The sequence below is a fragment of the Musca domestica genome, unplaced genomic scaffold (assembly GCF_030504385.1).
Source record: "Musca domestica strain aabys unplaced genomic scaffold, Musca_domestica.polishedcontigs.V.1.1 560, whole genome shotgun sequence".
NCBI lineage: Eukaryota > Metazoa > Arthropoda > Insecta > Diptera > Muscidae > Musca > Musca domestica.
Genome location: NW_026712357.1, coordinates 148,296 through 154,295, shown reverse-complemented (window position 1 = coordinate 154,295; position 6,000 = coordinate 148,296). Strand labels below are relative to the sequence as shown.

General features: G+C 35.7%; 1 pseudogene; it reads right to left on the bottom strand.

The window, feature by feature from the left end:
* Positions 1-251: 251 nt before the first annotated feature.
* LOC131805468 (uncharacterized) overlaps positions 252-6,000 on the bottom strand; it is a 50,976-nt pseudogene continuing 45,227 nt past the window's right edge.

Below are 6,000 nucleotides of genomic sequence, written 5' to 3'. Positions count from 1 at the left end.
TAAACTAAAAATATAGATAGATCCCAACAGGTAATTAAAATCCCATTGGCTTTTACCATTAATATATGCTCTAAATTTAACGGTGACAATCGATTGCGCTGATCGGATAACATATATTTCATAGCTGAAAATAAGCGTTCCACGCTTACTTCTGTTTATTAATATAGCAAACGTACCTTCTTTTGAGTATATTCGCTTATATAACGATACTATGTACATCTGCGCTCTAGTTTTCTGTTCGCTTGTCATACAGACTTTAATACGTGGATCCAAATACACGGCTGGGTTGAAAAGTTCGTTATCAAAAAATTTATCCATTCTTGTCTTCAATGATTTTTTCAGTATCACTTTCATTTCGGTATTTGGTAAAGCGCCTATTTGGAATGTAATATCCATTACTACAATATATAGTTCGCTATAACACAGCTGTTCAGTTTGTAGTTTCATTGTAGCTGTGTAAATAGTTTTAAATATTCCAACAAATTCACTTGCGAAAGACCAGTCAGCAGACCTAATGAATAATTTCGAATTATCCTTGCTTAATGTAGTTACAACTTCTCTTATTTCCAGCAGTCTTTCAATCATATTGTATGTTGAATTCCATCTTGTTATACAGTCAATTATTGGTTTTTGTGGAGCCCATTTTTAAAAATACTCATACGTTTTACTTCGAAGTTTTTTCACTACGAGTCTTAGGTTTCAGTTTTTTCGTTTATTGTAGGCTGTTTTAGAACATCATTTACACACAGCTGCAGCGTATGGGCACCACAACGAATGTTAGTAATATGGTGTGAGGATATATTAAAGTCGATTGACTCAATTTCTTAAATCGATATTTCACAATCAACTTCTTCTTCGCTTCCTGAGATTCTTCTTCCATAAGCATTTGTAACTCCGAATTCAGCACTTTTACCGTTTTTAACATGTTAGATCCATTGTCGGTTGTAATGGTAAAAATGTTGCGTACATCAACAACATATTCTTTTAGAACTTCCAAAATAATAGATTTTATATATTCACCGATATGACTTGATTTCAGCTCTTTTACTGCCAATGTTTTAACAATGATTCTACCATTTTTGATGTATTGAACATTTATACAGAGCATGCTCAAATCCCACCTGGTTGCTACATCAATCTTAAGAGAAAACAATTTCCCTTTTAAATCATTAGATATTTCCGTTTAATATTTGTGAAAAATGCGATAATTCGTTCCATTATATTATCCTAATTGACTGTTATTCCGAGCAAACTTAAAACTGGTTCCATAAGAATTTTGAAGGCCCTATCTTCGGCCATGTGCAGAGGACGTCCATTTTTGGTGAATAGTTCCACTATTGCTAGTTCGATGTTCCTCGGATTTACATTTCTTCGCAGTAATACTTCGTTAATACAATTTTGTAATTTCATTGCACGTTTTTGTCCAATATAGTTTGCATATTGCTCAGGATGTGATCCCTTTAAGTGTCTTTCTATATTTCCGGAATGTACACGTAAAATCTTGTTCTTACAACTTTGCAAATTACACACAACTTCGTTTGATTCATTTGTATTGAACATATCTAAAAGAATAATATTTAAGGTCGCGGCATTTTTGTAATTGCTGAACGTTTGAGAAGAACTAAACAGCAGGATATCGGCTTTTTTGCATATATTGTAACAAATATTGTTCTTAATAATAAAAGACTACCTGTACTCCGATGCGAAATAGTGGCAAACTATATTCTGGATATCAGCACATACTTTGATGTGGTACCTGTACAATGTTTGGTTTTATTTAAGACTAAATCATAAAACTGCTTTTAAGCCCTCAGCCATACTTCAAAAAATATTTAATTTTTTGCACCTACATTCACTGATTTTTCGGTACCACAACAGGTAAATTATCTGCATAAAAACCATTCATTGATTTCATTTAGCGGCCCACCTAAGATAATAAAAGAAACTTGACCTTTTACCAAAATATACAATTTTATGGCAATAACTTTTATTACCCATATTCTTTACTGGCTCATATATAACGCCATATGCCGAATTTCAGGCGTATCCACGGAGAATTTAAATTTTCAATTTAATTTTCCTTTTTATCCTTTCTACCTAATCTCATATTTTTATTTTTCAATTTCGCAAAGGAAATAAATCCAGCAATTATTTTCAAAATATTGAATTGTATTATTTATATTTACATTATCAAAAACATCAAACATTAAATTTTTCCCCAAATCATAAACAGCACACATGTGGTAAACTACCGGTACATTATTTTTTAATGTTCCGCCATGTGGTACCCTACGATTTTGTAGTGCTCCGACTCCGGAACACTACGATTTTGTAGTGCTCCGACTGCGGTACAGTACGTTGTGCTCCGGTACAGTATCACTAAAATATTTTTTAAGGGTTGTGTTCCGATACGGTACACTATCGTAGTGTACCACTCCACCTCGGTACGGTACAGAACACTATGGTACTGTACCATAATGTTTATTTTCGAACACTGGTGGCAATGGAGCAACAATTTCGAGCGTTACAGGAGAGTATGCTAATCCAGTTCAAAATGCAGCAGGAACAATGGCAAAAACAACAAGAGCAAATGAAGATACAATAGGAACAAATGCAGAAACTATACAAGAGCAAATGAGGCAGATGCTGCAGTTTCAACATCCATATGGAAATAATAAAGAAGGCGAAGAAGGAGATGGAAAACTAGCCATTGTAACGCCACATGCTAGCAGTGATAAGAAAAATGCAGTGCTTTTCCAATTCAGAAGAAAGATCTTGAAGCTTTCAGACTCCATAGTAGAAGATATTTCAGGAGTAGGTAAATATTCTCTGGAAAAAATGAAGGTTTCATGGGAAAAGCAATTCGACGACATAAAACGACTGCATTTAGAATTAACAACAGAACATGGAATGGAAGAGGTGGATGATGAAATGGAAGATATTGAAAGGAAAATGAATACGAAAACAAATAATATTATTTTAAAGATAGGTGTCCTAAAAGAAGAAACTCAGGCAGTGAAGTTAAAAAGAATACAGATTCCATGTTTCAATGGAAATGTGTAGGAATGGAGTTCCTTCCACGATTTATTTAAGAAATTGATTGATAGGAACGCTCAACTATCCGAGGTACAAAAGTTATACTACCTCAAAATTAATCTGAGAGGAGAGGCGTTTCGTTTGGTGCAACATTTGCAGGTGACAGACGCAAACTACAGAGCAGCGTGGGAACTATTAGAAAAACTCTATGACAACAAACGAGTTTTATTCACGAAATTGGTTGATAAAATTTTGGATCACCCGAATATAAACAGCCTATCTGCAGCAAGCATACGAAATTTGGTAGATAGCGTTAACGATAGCATACATGCGTTGAGAGCAATGGATATACCGTTAGAACATGCGGACCCTATAATACCCAGAATAATAATAAGGAAGTGGATAAATTCAATATGAGCAGAACGTAAAGAAATCAAAGGAGATCCAAAAACTCGAAGATGTAATGGACTTCTTAGAACAGCAATACCAGGCCTTGGAAGCATCAACGAGCAAAAAATATGCTGCTTCAGCAACGTATAAAAATCAAGATAAATCCGGAGGGTCGGAAAAGAGGCAATGCAGGTTTTGTAAGCTGATTGGACATGAAGTTGCGGTTTGTAGAAAATTTGCGGCACAACCGGCAAACGATAGATTTAGTTTTGTGAAAGCAGCCCAAATGTGCCTCAGATGTATTAGGCACTCGAAAGACAAAAGATGCCTGAGCCATTCCAAATGCCAGAAGTGTAGATTACATCATAACACATTAGTCCACTTGAAAAAAACAAGCAATACAAAATCAATGAGCACACACGCAACAACAAATGTTCTTCTTGCTACAGCTCAAGTTCGAGTCAAATCTTGGTTTGGAGAATATATCACTTTAAGAGTCTTGATAGGTCAAGGATCACAGATAACTTCTTTATCCGAAGATGCGGCGCAGCTGCTACAATTACCAAGATAAAGGACTGAGGTGAGATTACGAGGTCTAGGAGATACCATGGTGGGTGTCCCGAAATCTAAAGTATTGCTAAAGATAAGGCCGAGATTTTTCAGCAACACTAAAATTATAACGGAATCACTAGTCTTGTCGAAATTAGCATCAGCTCATCCTGACAACAATTTCCATTACGACTTGGAGAAATGGAAAAACATAACTCTAGCAGATCCAAATTTTTATAAACCTGAGAGAATCGATCTGGTAATTGGCGTGGACCTTTTCCAACAAATAATGGAAGAAGGTGTTCGCTATGAAGAGAAGATAGTGGCACTAAATACAAAACTAGGATGGATTCTTTCCGGAACAATTTATGATCATCGGTAGTGTAGTGGCTCAATCGGTAGGTGGCTGGCGCTGAGTTGTTTTTGTTGATTGCGACTCAGGTGACCCTGGTTCAATTCCTGGTCAGGTCAGTTTTTTAAATACAAGTTTTTTTTTAAGAAATTTATTATTTGAATCATTTTCCACTAATACCTGTATTTTCCATTATATATATATATATATATATATATATATATATATATATATATATATATATATATATATATATATATATATATATATATAATATTTCAACAGTCTATTAAGGTCAACAAATACGCTTGTCATAGATAGTGTTGAAAAACTTAAATTTTCACCACGATTTCCATTTGAGTATGTTATATAACAGCATTTCTGCATTGATCTATTTTAACGTTCCAGAAGAAAGAGACAGATGTATACAATCATTTGCAAAAAAATGTGTTTTTCTTGATTGTAAGAGGTTTGCATAATATTTGAAATTGTGAGAGGAGAATCTGCAATGGATTGTCGATAGTGTAGTTCAGAATGTACATTTGGCAAATCTTTTTCAGCACAGTACGTAGTGCGGTGGGCTAAGCGGTGTGTTTTCGGACCTGGTGGTTCGGGTTCGAATCCCGGAGACGGCGCGAACTTTTTTCTTACCTGTTTTTTTTTTTTTTTTTAATACATTGTTAGTATTTATGTGAATTTTGAGCGATCTGTAAGATTGCCCAAAATAAACCTTTTAATTTTTTCATTAACAAATACTCAGTTACTGTAAATTATATAGGGATTTCAACAAAGTTTAGCGTAGCGTAACTGTTTAGAAGCAATGGTTGCTTTTCTTATTTATTGCGGTCCGGGTTCAATTCCGGGTCGGGACACTTTTCTCTAATGACCGAATTGTTCCGTCAACATCTAACTGACTGTACGTACAATTTGTATTGAATTTATACTTAAAAAAAAATCCGTCCGAAGTGCCCAAATACCTTAGAATCTGTGTGTGTGTGATGTAATACACACACTCACTTTGCTGACAGTGGCCCGGGTTCAAATCCAGATCCCAACAATTTTATTCCGCATATTTTTTCTTAATGCCAATGGATAGTAGACTTCATAAGCTTTCCGTAGATACCCATATTGTGCCGGCAGAATTGTCCTGGAAGGCATATTGGCCAATGGAGTTATCCTGTTCCAAGGATACCTCCAGAAATGACAATATACCTCGGAACTGGCCGGACCTTCCTATAATTTTGTTAATGCCATTGGATAGTAGACTTCATAAGCTTTCCGTAGGTACCTATATTGTACCGGCAGAATTGTCCTGGAAGGCATTTTGGCCAATGGAGTTATCCTGTTCCAAGGATACCTCCAGAAATCACCATATACCTCGTAACTGACCGGACCTTCCTATAATTTTGTTAATGCCATTGGATAGTAGACTTCATAAGCTTTCCGTAGATACCCATATTGTGCCGGCAGAATTGTCCTGGAAGGCATATTGGCCAATGGAGTTATCCTGTTCCAAGGATACCTCCAGAAATGACCATATACCTCGGAACTGGCCGGACCTTCCTATAATTTTGTTAATGCCAATGAATAGTAGACTTCATAAGCTTTCCGTAGATACCCATATTGTGCCGGCAGAATTGTCCTGGAAGGCATATTGGCCAATGGAGTTATCC